The sequence below is a fragment of the Mustela putorius genome, unplaced genomic scaffold (assembly GCF_011764305.1).
Source record: "Mustela putorius furo isolate JIRA1106 unplaced genomic scaffold, ASM1176430v1.1 tig00000095_pilon_pilon_pilon, whole genome shotgun sequence".
NCBI classification, from domain to species: Eukaryota; Metazoa; Chordata; class Mammalia; order Carnivora; family Mustelidae; genus Mustela; species Mustela putorius.
The window spans coordinates 24,989,041-25,002,100 of NW_025421280.1; the positions used below are offsets into that span (position 1 = coordinate 24,989,041).

The 13,060-nt window shown below is 41.9% G+C and overlaps 1 long non-coding RNA gene across 1 annotated transcript; it reads right to left on the minus strand.

Moving 5' to 3' along the window:
- Window positions 1-333: 333 nt before the first annotated feature.
- On the minus strand, window positions 334-12,472 carry LOC123392280. Its single transcript, XR_006606981.1, has 3 exons — window positions 12,030-12,472; window positions 5,671-6,279; window positions 334-917 (listed from the first exon to the last, which is right to left on the minus strand). It is a non-coding gene; the product is annotated as an uncharacterized LOC123392280 (long non-coding RNA).
- Between the last annotated feature and the right edge of the window lie 588 nt (window positions 12,473-13,060).

Below are 13,060 nucleotides of genomic sequence, written 5' to 3' on the forward strand. Positions count from 1 at the left end.
GTCAATGGGATTAGGACCACCTATGTTTGCAATTGGTGCTTATCAAGGTTAGGCTCCTACTTCTTTCTTGATGATGACATTTCTTTTTCTTTTTTTTTTTTTTAAAGATTTTATTTATTTATTTGACAGACAGAGATCACAAGTAGGCAGATAGGCAGGCAGAGAGAGAGAGAGAGGAAAGCAGGCTTCCTGCGGAGCAGGGAGCCCGATGCGGGGCTCGATCCCAGGACCCTGAGATCATGACCCGAGCCGAAGGCAGCAGCCCAAACCACTGAGCCACCCAGGCGCCCCTTGATGATGACATTTCTAAGGGATGGCGCCAAGTCCTCAAGACAGACATTCTTGGCTCATAAAACACATGAGGCTGGGAGAAGATTTATATAAGAAATGTTGTCTATGTAGTTTGTTTCAACATATTTCTGTTGTTGACATACTAATGGAATCATGTGTTGAGACTTAACAAGGCAAGAAAGCAGGCGTCAATGAGGGGGATGGTTTCTATGGAAAGAAAAAGAAGACTAATGATTGGAACATCATAAACCCAGTTTCTGGGTTCAGAGGACAGCCAGTCGAGGAATTTATTTATTTATTTATTTATTTATTTATTTATTTATTTATTTTTACAATGGGTTCAAACAATCTTTGGACAGTTGAATGAGGATGGCAATGTGACAGATTTCCCGATTTGCAGCTTGAATGCTTTTGGGGATGGCATCAACATTAAAGAAGTTTTGATAAGATTGCTCACAGTCACGAGTATTGCCTGGAACAGAGCATAGATGAGGTGGGAGGTAACCTTCTTGAGTGGTCCAGGCACAACAGCTCCAGGCACAAAGACAACATGTTCTCAGGCTCTGCTGTGGGGATGAGTCCTATATCGAGCAATCCAAATTCAGCTCGTGGGGCTTCTTTAGATCCTGAGAGAAAATCCAGATACAAGGCAATGGAGACTCTCAGTGATCTGGGCAGTCAGGTTTTAGTTCTCATCAACATCAATTCAGGAGGATGGTAGAAAAAATTGGAAACATTAGTTTGGATAGTTGATCCAGACACTGAAGTATAGTAGAAGAATTGAGAATTTGGTAACGACTGACAAAATGTCTAAGATAACAAGTTCCAGTCCAATTTACAGGTAGGTAACAAAACCATCTAGTTTATAAAGAGGTTAAAAAAAAATAGCTCAAAAACAACGAACAGGATGAGGATCTTATAACCCAGAGGTGTGCTATTGCTTTCTATTAAAATGTAAGATTTTTGTGGTCACTTCCCCTTTGGATCAGATAATCAAAATAAGTCTATTCTTTTTTTTAAGATTTTATTTATTTATTGTACAGAGAGAGAGATCACAGGTAGGCAGAGAGGCAGGCAGAGAGAGGAAGGGAAGCAGGCTCCCTGAGGAGCCTGATACGGGGCTCCATCCCAGGACCCTGGGATCATGACCTGAGCTGAAGGCAGAGGCTTTAACCCACTGAGCCACCCAGGCGCCCCAAATAAGTTTATTCTTGCTTGCAAAATATGTAGAACCTCCTCATTTACACAAGTGCAGAAAGAAAGGTTATTGACCACATAGGCTTTTTTAAAAGTTTATTTTGCTATGAGAAATCTCAGATTAAACTTTTAAAAGCCTCTGAAGGCTAAGACATTAATCCAAGAACTCGCCTTCACCTAGGTGAAGGAAGTCTAGGTGAACTAGACTTCACCTGCAATACCTACCGATTTAAGTGGATTCCTCACTTCTTGGGGACCCCAAAATATCCTGGGCCTGCCAGAAAGTGACCTTTTTACTCACTCATAAGGCTTGAGAATACTGTAAGCCAAGTTTTCCCAAGAGAGTTTTATAAACAAGGACTGTTTTCTCAAGAGGGCTTTGTAAACATTGATTCTATAAAGTCATCATTCACTCCTTAAAACTGTCAGGTCATATCTGATTCTATCCATTTTTCTTAAATATGACATTCCAGTCCAAGTCTTGGTTGTGCAATCATTTTTCCCCAATGGTTACAAGAAAGGCAGATTCTTATTGAACCTATGCAAATAATTGTATTGCAAATTGTATTGTATTGTAAATATTGAGAATATTTGGGCGCCTGGGTGGCTCAGTGGGTTGAGCTGCTGCCTTCAGCTCAGATCATGATCTCAGGGTCCTGGGATCAAGTCCCGCCATCAGGGTCTCTGCTCAGCAGGGAGCCTGCTTCCCTCTCTCTCTCTCTCTCTGCCTGCCTCTCTGCCTGCTTGTGATCTCTCTCTGTCAAATAAATAAATAAAATCTTAAAAAAAAATAAGAATATTCAATAAGAGTATTTCTGAATTCTGGCAAGGAGAAAAAGATACATGTTTCGTTTCTGCTTACAGTTTCACTTACTTGTGGAGCGTAAGAAATAACATAGAGGACATTGGGAGATGAAGAGGAGAAACGAGTTGGGGGAAATTGGAGGGGGAGATGAACCATCAGAGACTGTGGACTCTGAGAAACAAACTGAGGGTTTGGGAGGGGAGGGGGAGGGGGTTAGGTGAGCCTGGTGGTGGGTATTAAGGAGAGCACGTATTGCATGGAGCACTCACTGAGTGTGGTGCATAAACAATGAATGCTAGAACACTGAAAAGAAATAAAACAAAATAAAATAAAATGAAAAAATATATAATCTACTAAGTTGTCATGAGTTATAGGTAGTATAAGAAAAAAGAGAAAGGAATTCTTTATATCCAGAAAATAGAACACTAAAGCATCACTGATATTCCAAACAAAAGCAAGAAATCATCTGCTATCAGTTAATTTCAGCTTTATTATTATTTTTTTATTATGTTATGTTAGTCACCACATAATACATCCTTAGTTTTCGATGTAGTGTTCCAAGATTACCTCCTCAATACCCATTGATTCCAATAGCACCAAAAACCACAAGATACCTGGGAATAAACCTAACCAAAGAGGTAAAGGATCTATACTCTAGGAACCACAGAACACTCAGGAAAGAAACTCAGGAAGACACAAAAAAATAGAAAAACTTTCCGTGCTTATGGACCAGAAGAATAAACATTGTTAAAATGTCAAGGCTGCCCAGTTAATTTAGTCTTACATTATTAATTCTTGTTATGCTTGATCTTCAGTTAACAGGTTCATGAAACCATCAGTTTATGTCTGAGAGTTCTGGACATCCTGATTCAGTCCAATGGTACAGGGTGAAGTTATTTAAGTAACCATCAGAAGCCTGTGCTCCAGAGTATCTGACATAGTTCTTTCCATGGGTTTCTGAGATGAGACCGTCCCTTTTGGCTTATGACAAGCACTTTGGCCTATAGTTGATTGTAAATGTTCTTAGGGAAGCATCAGAGTAAAATAAAAACTGTAGATAACAGAAGACTTAAGATGATGTGACAAAAGATCTGATTAGTGTTCATTTGACAAAGAAATATGGTTGTTTCTATGGCATTCAACTTTTAAAAATAATAACTATAATTATGGCTAGTAACTGTTGTCTAAAATCAGACAAAGCAGCCCTTGGACATATCATGGACTGAGAGGGCACTGAAAATTTTAGGCACTTCAATTTATACAATATTTGTATATATTTTAAAGATTTTATTTATTCATTATTCATTTGAGTGACAGAGCAGAAATGGAAAGGAGAGGTAGAGGGAGATGGAGACGGAGAAGCAGACTCCCCACTGAGTAAGGAGCCTGACATGGGGCCCGATCCCAGGACCTGGAGATCACGACTTGAGCTGAAGGCAGACACCCAACCACCTGAGACACCTAGGTGCCTCCAGTATTACATTAATAATATTTTACCCATATGAGTATAACCTAGTGAAGTTTAGAGATTTCTTCTTACGTGACAAATTCTTCCCATGCAACTCAACCTATCAAATAAATCTAATTACTTTTAACATCTCTCTTTTTACAATGTGAAAAAACAAATTCTTTTTTATTTTCCAAGGACCCTGTAGGAAATCTCAAAGTCAATTTGAACCAAGATTTACTTTAGGATTTGATTTGGGAATGTAAAATATCAAAAGTTGTCAAAACTTTTGATAATATAAAAAATATTTTAAAAATTTCAAGTATTTAGAAACTAGGAACATATGCCACTAAGAATCTGCCTGGCTCTCTATTTAACCAAACTGATGATAAAAAATTTAAACATTTGATAAAATTCAACACTTGTTCATGGTAAAAAAAAAAAAAAAATTCTCCAGAAAGTAGTAATAGAGGAAAATTTCAACTTTATAAAGAGCATCCATGAAATACCTACAGCTAACATTATACATAATGGGGAGAGACTGTTTTCCCTAGAAGTTTGAGAAAAAGGCAAAAATGTCCACTCTTGTACTTTTAGCTAACATAGTTCAGGAAATGCTACCTGTGGACTAAGCCAAGCAAAGGAAATAAAATGCACAAAGATTGGACTGAAAGAAACAAAATGGTCTCTATACCTGCAGATGCCATGGTTGTCTATACAGAATATACCCAAGGAATCTACCAAAAAACAAACACCTCTGAAACTAATAAGTGACTTCAGCAATGTCACAAGAATCAAGACAAATATACATAAATAAGTTCTTTTGTGCATTTTAGCAATAGCAACAGTCCTCCAAATTAAAAATACATACCATTTATAACCACTCAAAAAAAAAAACCAGCAACTACTTAGGTGTAAATCTAACAGAGCCTGTTTGGGTGAGTATACTGAGCACTACAAAATATTGAGGAAAATAAATAAATGGAGAGACTTACCATGTTCATGGATTGGAAATTGGAAAGCTAAACATAGTAAAGGTGTCAATTCTCCCCAAATTGATATACAAGTTTAACATAATTCCTTTCAAAATCCCAGAAAGATTTTTACAGGTATAGACAAGATTGTTCTACAATTTATATGGAAAGCAAAGGAACTAGGATAGCTACAATACTTTTGAAAAAAAGAATAACAAAAGGAGAGGAACCACTTTACCCTATTTCAGGACTTATTATGTAAGTACAGAAATCAAGATTGTGTGGGATTGGCAGAAGGAGAAACACATATGATAATGCACCCAGAAAGAACCTGCCCAAGTACAGCCAACTGACTTTGACAAAGGTGTCAAGGCAATCATTAGAAGGAGGACTATCTTTTCAACATAATGAGGCTGAGTAATTTTATATCTATAAGCAAAACACTAACCTCAACCTAACCTCACATTTATTTAAAAAGTAACTCAAAAATCCCAGATTTAATGTAAAACATAAAACTATAAACTTTTATAAAACTATAAACTTCTATAAAAACTTCTAGAAAATAACATAAAAGAAAGCCTTTGAAACCTATAACTTGTGAAGAGTTCTCAGGCATGACACCAAAGCATAAACTAGAAAATGAAAAATTGAAAGGCTAGATTTCATCCAAATGAAAAAACTCTTACTCTTCAAAAGACCCCATTATGAGGATGAGAAGTCAAGCAACAAACCGGAAGAAAATCAGCAAACCACATAGCTGATAAAATTCCTATCTCTGATATATAAAGCTCTCTCACAACTCAACATTTTAAAAAATCCAATTTAAAAATGGGCAGAGACATGAAGACACAGTTCACTGAAGAGGACACAGAGACAGCAAAGCACATGAGAAGATATTCAACATCACTAGGCTTTAGGGAAATACAAATTTAGACCACAAGGATATGTCTCCATACCTCCCGCTGGCCAGGATGCTGAGAAACTGGACTACTCATATAATGCTCTTGAGAATGCAGATGTTGCAACTACCCCGGAAAAGAGTTTGTTAGTTTCTTTAAAATCAAAATATGCAACCACCATGTGACATAGCAATAGAAATACTTGGCATTTATCCCAGAAATATAAAAACTTATGTCCATAAAAATTTAAACAAGATTGTTAGCAGCAGCTTTATTTGTAATAACCTCAAACTGGAAAACATCCAAAATGTCCTTTAATGAGTGAATGATTCAGCTGTGGTCTGTCCATGCCATGGGGTGCTACTTAGCAATTACTAGGAATGGACCAGTGATACATCCAATTTGGATATGGATCTCAAAGGGGTATCCTGGGGGAGAAGAGGGGGAAGAAAATCTCAAAACATTCTATGCTCTATGATTACATTGGTTTAACATTCTTGAAATGAGAAAATTACAGAGATCGAAAACAAATTAGTGGTTACCAGGAGTGGGGGATTGAAGGCGGGGGGCACTCAGTGTGATTATCCATAGAAGTAGTATTTTTGTGGTTTGTGGTAATGGAACAGTTCTGTATCTTGATTGTCATGATGATTTCAAGAATCCACACTTGCAAAGAAAATGATATCAAAATGTTACATAATTTAAAAAATGATCATAGGGTTGTACCAGAATCAGATTCCTGTTATTGTTATTATACTACAATGACCTACTATGTAACCATTGGAAAAACTGAGTGAAGAGTCCTTGGACTTCTCAGTACTTGCTATTCACTATCTGAAATCTATAATTATTTTACAGTACAAAGGTTTTGAAAAGCTTTTAAAAAGAATAATAGTTTTGGAATCAGGTAGACCTATTTTTTTTTTAATCACCTTCCTTTCACCCTAAGTTTTAGCCCAAACTTTGTCTTTTTTCTTTACATGGCCCACCAACTTTTCCACCCTCATACTCAACACGTCACTGGCAACTTCCTCATTGCAAAACGGGACTGAAACTGCTTGGTACTTGTTGCTCCCAACTGATACAGTAAGAGAAAAGAAGAAACGAGCCAAAGATTACACTTTAGAGTGTAATCCAACTCTTTCTCTCCAAACTAGAATGTCTTCAATGGATCCTCATCTTTATGACAAAATTCTCCCTTTGGTTCAACAAATTCTTATAAAGCACCTACTATGCATTAGACAGTGTTGTGGGCACCAGGAATAGACTATTTGGTAGATTTTATTTGGTTGAACAATGAAAAAGCCAAAGTCCCCATCTTCATGGAGCTCCCATTCTACTAGACGGTAGGCATAGGAGATAGACAAGAAACAGAAGAAAATTATAGCAGGGTTAGAGGACAGAGAACAGCAGAGTAAGGGGCCAGAGTGGCAAGCCATCTGATGTGCTTGTCAGAGGAATTGCCTCTGCTTAGACGATGACATTTGGGGCAGAGGCCTGAGGGAAGTGAGGAAGAAAGCCTTACATCTACCCTGGGGAAGAGCGTCCTGGGCAGAGAGAAGAGCAAGCACAGCGGTCAAGGTCGGGATGGAAGTATCCTTGCAGAATAGCAGAGACACAATGTGGCTAGAGCAGGGTTTTGGTTGGGGGGTGCATGGTGGCTGAAGAGGGATGGACTCAGAAAGGTGGTGGGACCAGATCTGGTAGGGCCTGGAAAGGATAAAGGGCAAGCCACAGGAAGCTTCCCATGACTTGACCTTTTCCACCAAGCTCTCCACCTTATACCCTGCAGTCTATCTGTCCTGTTGTTACCACAAACACCTGTTCCACTCTTGCCTGGCCAAGCAAAGATCCACCTGGACATGCAGTCTTTTGGGAGACTGTCCCTGATACCCATGCTACGTGGGGCACCCCTCCCTGTGCTTTCTTAGTGTTCTACAGCTGGATCCTACAAGACCTCTCATCTCTGGGACAGGGAAATTTCTCTCTAGGCTGGTCACATTTGTGTTCCCAGCCTCTGGTGCCGTGATGGTTAATAACAGACACTGACATGTTAGAATGAGTGACCATTTGGCCCCTCGGGCCTCTCCTGAGCAGATAAGCAGGGCCCCAGTGCATTCCTCTTTTGCTCTGAGCAATAGCTCAGTCTGAATCCTTCCTGTGTCCCAAACATCTGTACCTGGCTCTTGGTTCAGACTCCACGTAGCAGGGTGTTGCCCTGGGGAGGAATGGCCCCTATGTATTGGTGCAATTTGGGGGTTTGTTTGTCAAATAAATTTAAGAGGAAGAACAGAAGTTACTGTGTTAATCAATTACTACTTTTCCTCTTTGCTTCTCCCAAATTCTGTGTTCTCATTAGCGTGTGATCCTGTTCTGACTCGATGAATCATCCGAGATTGGATCATTCCTTTATTTCAGCAAAGGCATGAGGATGAAGCATGGGGATGAATGGATCTGTTCATGCACAGCTGTTCAAAATGCATTTTAGATCTTAACATTGTTCATATTTTGACCCCAAAACTTCATTTCTAGATGTAATCCTAAAGAACTAATCAGAAATATTTGTACAAGAATATTTGGTGCTGTGGGGCATCTGGGTGGCGCAGTTGGATCAGCATCCAACTCTTGGTTTTGGCTCAGGTCATTATCTCAGGGTTGTGAGATAGAGCCCCGCGTTGGGCTCTGAGCTCAGCAAGGAATCTGCATGAGAATTTCTTTCTCCTTCTGCCTCTGCACCGCCCCTGACTCGCATGTGCACACTCTCTCGCTCTCTCAAATAAATAAATAAAATCTTAAGAAAATAAAGAATAGTGCTGTGCTAGCATTCATACTGAAAAGTTGGAGACAGCCTAAGTAAGTGCCTGGTTAAGTAAATTTGCTGTCCTCATAGGACAAAACTATATGTAATCTTTAAAAATTAGCTTGCATAATTTGGCTATAGAGAAATACGATGCTATGCTAAGTGAGAAACAGTTTGATTTCAATTTTGCCCCTCCCCCTTCACAAGATTGTAAGTGGTTATTGTTAAGTGGTGTTATTATTGGTGAAGTTTTGCTCTTCTTTTTGTTGTAAATCTATAGCAGCCACGTCTTTTTAAAAAATGACTAATGTTTATTATGAAATATTTCAAGTATTTAAAAATACAGAAAACAATCAAGTTAGAAGAAATGCATTAGGTCTCATTAGAAATGCATTGTGTCTCTCACACAATAAAAAATTAATTCCAGATCCATTTTTGTATGTAAACAGGGAAAGCAAAATGAAGAAACCTTGAGAATAGAGAAGACGCTTTAGGGTCTCAAGAGAGGGAGAACGCTCCTCAACAAAACATGTCTTGTTTAAATATTGCTGCCCAATGAACCAGCCCAAAAACGTAAGAGTGTAACAGCCATTTTTAATTGTCAATGATTCCACAGGTCAGCAGTTTCGGCTGGGCTTAGCTGGGCAGTTCTTACGGTCTTTGCTGGGCTCATGCAGGCAACCATGGCCAGCTGCCAGGTTGGCTGGGAGCCGGTTGTTGGCTGGGGCCACTGGGGTGACAGGGCCATCTATCTCTTTATCCAGTAGGCTAGCTTGGGTTCATTCACATGGCAGCTGGCGGAGCTCCAAGAGGGAGCAGCACCAAGGTCCTCGGTGCTCAGAACAGCCTCAGCATCATCACTTCTGCCATCTTCCTTTGGCCGGGAAGTATGGAGACTCAAGGCTAGAGATAGCTTGTACCTCCCAACAACAGGAGGAACTGCAAAGCCGCACTGCAAGGACATGAGTACCTACACTGAAAATACTACAGCCATTTATGCAATCTATCAAGAGAAGTAAAAATAAACAGACCATCAAGGGCAAGATGGATACAGTTAGATACATTAAAATTTAAAACTCCTGGATGGAAAAGGGTACCTTGAATGTATGTTACTTTCATAACCTTAAAACAAAGTTAAAATCAAGATTTCAGGATGCTATACCAGACCACATTATTCTTAAAAAAAAAAAAAAAAAAAAAAAGCCTGAAGAAAATATCTATGTAAATATTTGAACTTCAAATTGGGGAAATTATTGGATCAATAATGTCATTATATCTGGATACTTTCTCTGCAGATAGGTGTATCACAAGACTAAATGAAATAGTAAAACCCACTTCCTACATTTGAAAAACTTCCTTCCCCAGAAAATTGTTAACCCAGGGTCTATCTACTATACATAAGAAGGAGTGCCTATTTGAAATTGCATTTATCTTTTTTTTAAATTTTTAAATTTTTTTATAAACATAAAATGTATTATTAGCCCCAGGGGTACAGGTCTGTGCATCACCAGGTTTACACACTTCACAGCACTCACCACAGCACACCCCCCCCCATGTCCATATGAAATTGCATTTATCTTAATTCTTCTCCTTTCAGATACATTCCCGAACCAATCACCAGAATCTCCAGAGGAAGCTCTCTTTTTTAGAGAAGCAGAAAAATAGAGGGAATGGATCTTTTCTGTCTCCAGGAGAGGGAAGAGCAAGGAACTTTGTCAAGGAACAGATGAGATGGAGGGAGCCATGATCTTTTTTCCTCACCTAGTACTGGAGACCCCAACCTCACCTGCTGGTCTGACTCTGGATGCACCCCAAACACCAGACCACCCCATGGCCACTCTGAGGCCAGGTATGAACAATTTGAGATCAGACTGTGTAACGAGTCATCCTAGTGGCTTATGCCCCTTAACAGCGTGGGGAGTGGGGGATGTCTTTGTTTCTCAAGGACGTTTGCACAAATGCACCTCTGCAGCCAAAAGCTGCTGGGTGTGTCCGAATGACTAGAAGGGAAACTTCTGGCTGAGAAATGCAGCCTTGGTCCCAATCTGGTTCATCTCCACAGCAGAGAAAAGAGAAAGGGAACAAAACAGAGAGAGAATGGGGTGGGGGGGGCAACCAAATCTTCCAGATGCCTCTGTTTCATCTGCCCTCTCTTGAAACCACTGCAGCAGCCAGATTCCTGGAAAGAGCCTGCTTTAGGCTCAGAGACCTCTACGTAAAGAACACAAGTGACTCACCTCTGACTCTGAAGGGCCAACAAAGGGGACAGCTGAGAGCTGATGTGGTCTCTTTACCCAGCTGTGCACAGCCCCTTCCCGACAAAGGGGGATGTGACACTCATCACACCCCCTTGCTACCTGTGGGCCCAGCATTCCGGTGGGGGCCGTGGGGGGGGGGGGAGATGGGCAGGTGCCACCTCAGTTGCATATGTCAGGGCCCGGTTTACAGGGATCCTTGGCAGCATTGTGGCTCTAGGCCAGCTGGCCCAGACCAGCGAGCCCTTGAAGCACGGCAGGGAAGGCCTGGGAAAAAGGGACGATCTGGTCACTGACCCAGACACAGAGAGCTGCTCCCAGGCACATGGTCCTGTCAGTGCGGGGCCAGAAAGTTGGGGCCCAGGGCTGGCCCTGGGAGGAGTGGGCAGAAAAAAGGGGGTGGGGAGAGGGATTCACCTGTTCAGAAACACACATGCTGGGGAACTGGTCCCAAATTGTCACTGTTCGTACCGCGTCACAGATGGCCTTCGCATCCAGCTGGTGCTCATCAGTGTTGGGGGCTGTGAAAACCCTGCCCGCCCCCCTCCAGAGAGCCTTCTCCACAAGAGTGAGAAGAAAAAGGAAACCATTTTATTATTGAATAGGCATTGAAGTGGATTACAGTGCGGTCCACCACCATTACAAAGCCAGAAAGAGAGCATGCCATTTTCATGGCCACCAAGCAGCCACGATCCATTAAAAACAGGAGTCCAAGGCTCAGGGTAACTGGCCTTCCCACAGGAGGGCCTGACGGCACCTTGTGAATCTCTCATGGTTCACCTGGGTTCACAAGCCCACGGCGGGAGCTGGGGTGCTCTAGCTGATCGTCTCTGCCTCTATGACAAACAGGTGGTTACCCCTTGCTTTATGGTGACAGGCAATGTCTGACCACAGACACTGAGGTTTGCATTTCAAAGAGATGTAAGATACATTAAGCCCTAAATGAATATGCCGGGGTTTGAAAGCTGGCAAGAAGTTTGCCAATATCGGAGTGCCTGGGTGGCTCAGTGGGTTAAAGCCTCTGCCTTCAGCTCAGGTCATGGTCCCAGGGTCCTGGGATTGAGCCCCACATCAGGCTCCCTGCTCAGCAGGGAGCATGCTCCCCCCATCTCCCCGCCTGCCTCTCTGCCTACTTGTGATCTCTATCAAATAAATAAATAAAATCTTAAAAAAAAAAAAGAAGAAGAAGAAGAAGAAGAAGTTTGCCAATATTTACCTACCTATCAAAGGCACAGGGGGAAGAATTCACAAACACAGGATCCCCCCCCCACCCCCATCTGCACCCCGGGAACACTCTGTGAAAGGGAAGGGAAGGGTCTCTTTCCCTTTCGGCTACTAGGAAAGGTCAGTTTTAAATTTACCTTTACATGGCTGATGGCAAGGTACTGAGACATGGGTGAGGCACGGGCCTCCTTCCCCCAAGTTCTGGGAGATTTCACAGCCGGCTGCCTTCCGCATTTCCAGAAGCAAATGACTTGCGAAGCATGTGATGACCAACGGCTGACACAGGGGAATTTCTCCGTGAACTGGGAGGTGGGAACTGCTTTCTTACAGGAGAGACGGTTGCCTCTGGTTTGGTTAGCGGTGATGTTTTTTTCCAAGAAAATTGCCAGGTGCAGTTCGGTGTCATCTCTGTGAACAATGTCTACAGTCCTCTGTGGGATCAAGTTGCTGAGATGCTCTGGTGGGGGCTCTGTGGCCCGGAAGTGCCTGGCCAGGTGTGAAACCGACTCTCATCACAGAGCCAGCCTCAGAAAGACCACTCCATGGGCCCTTAGAGGGTCTCTTTCTGTGGGCTCAGAGTCCCCGGGGTGGGGTGTGCTTTTTGACATTTAAGCCATCTCACCTTTCTGCGTGAAGTGTGCAGTCATTTCCAGCAATAGGAAATTGCAGACATTTCTAAAGTGGCTTCTACAAACCACAGACATGCCCCAACCTACCACCTTGAATCATGGGTGTCATGGAGACCACCATGACCAAAGCAGGGGGAAACATACTCTCTCACGGACGTGGGGTGCACCCACCCGCCAACCCAGATAGCCCCTTCCCCAAAAGAAAACAAGCAGATATGACAGCACAGACACTCATAGACCCCAGGGAGATAATATGGCCGTAGGGCTCCAGAAACAAGAGGATGTATTCAGAAGCAGCAGAAAACCATCATTCTGTCCTTGGTTTCTCTGTGTTAATTTCATACCACTTTAAGACCCAATTCAAACACCTCCTCCTCCCTGAAGTCCTCCTGCTTCTCCCAACTCCCAGCCCAGAGCCCGCATTTGACCTCATATATGGCACTCTCATATAGCTGAATAACTGAAGGACAGAGATACATTAACATTTTCCTGACTTCAAAAGCAAGGAATGGTCATTATAGAAACATCTGGAAAAGCAG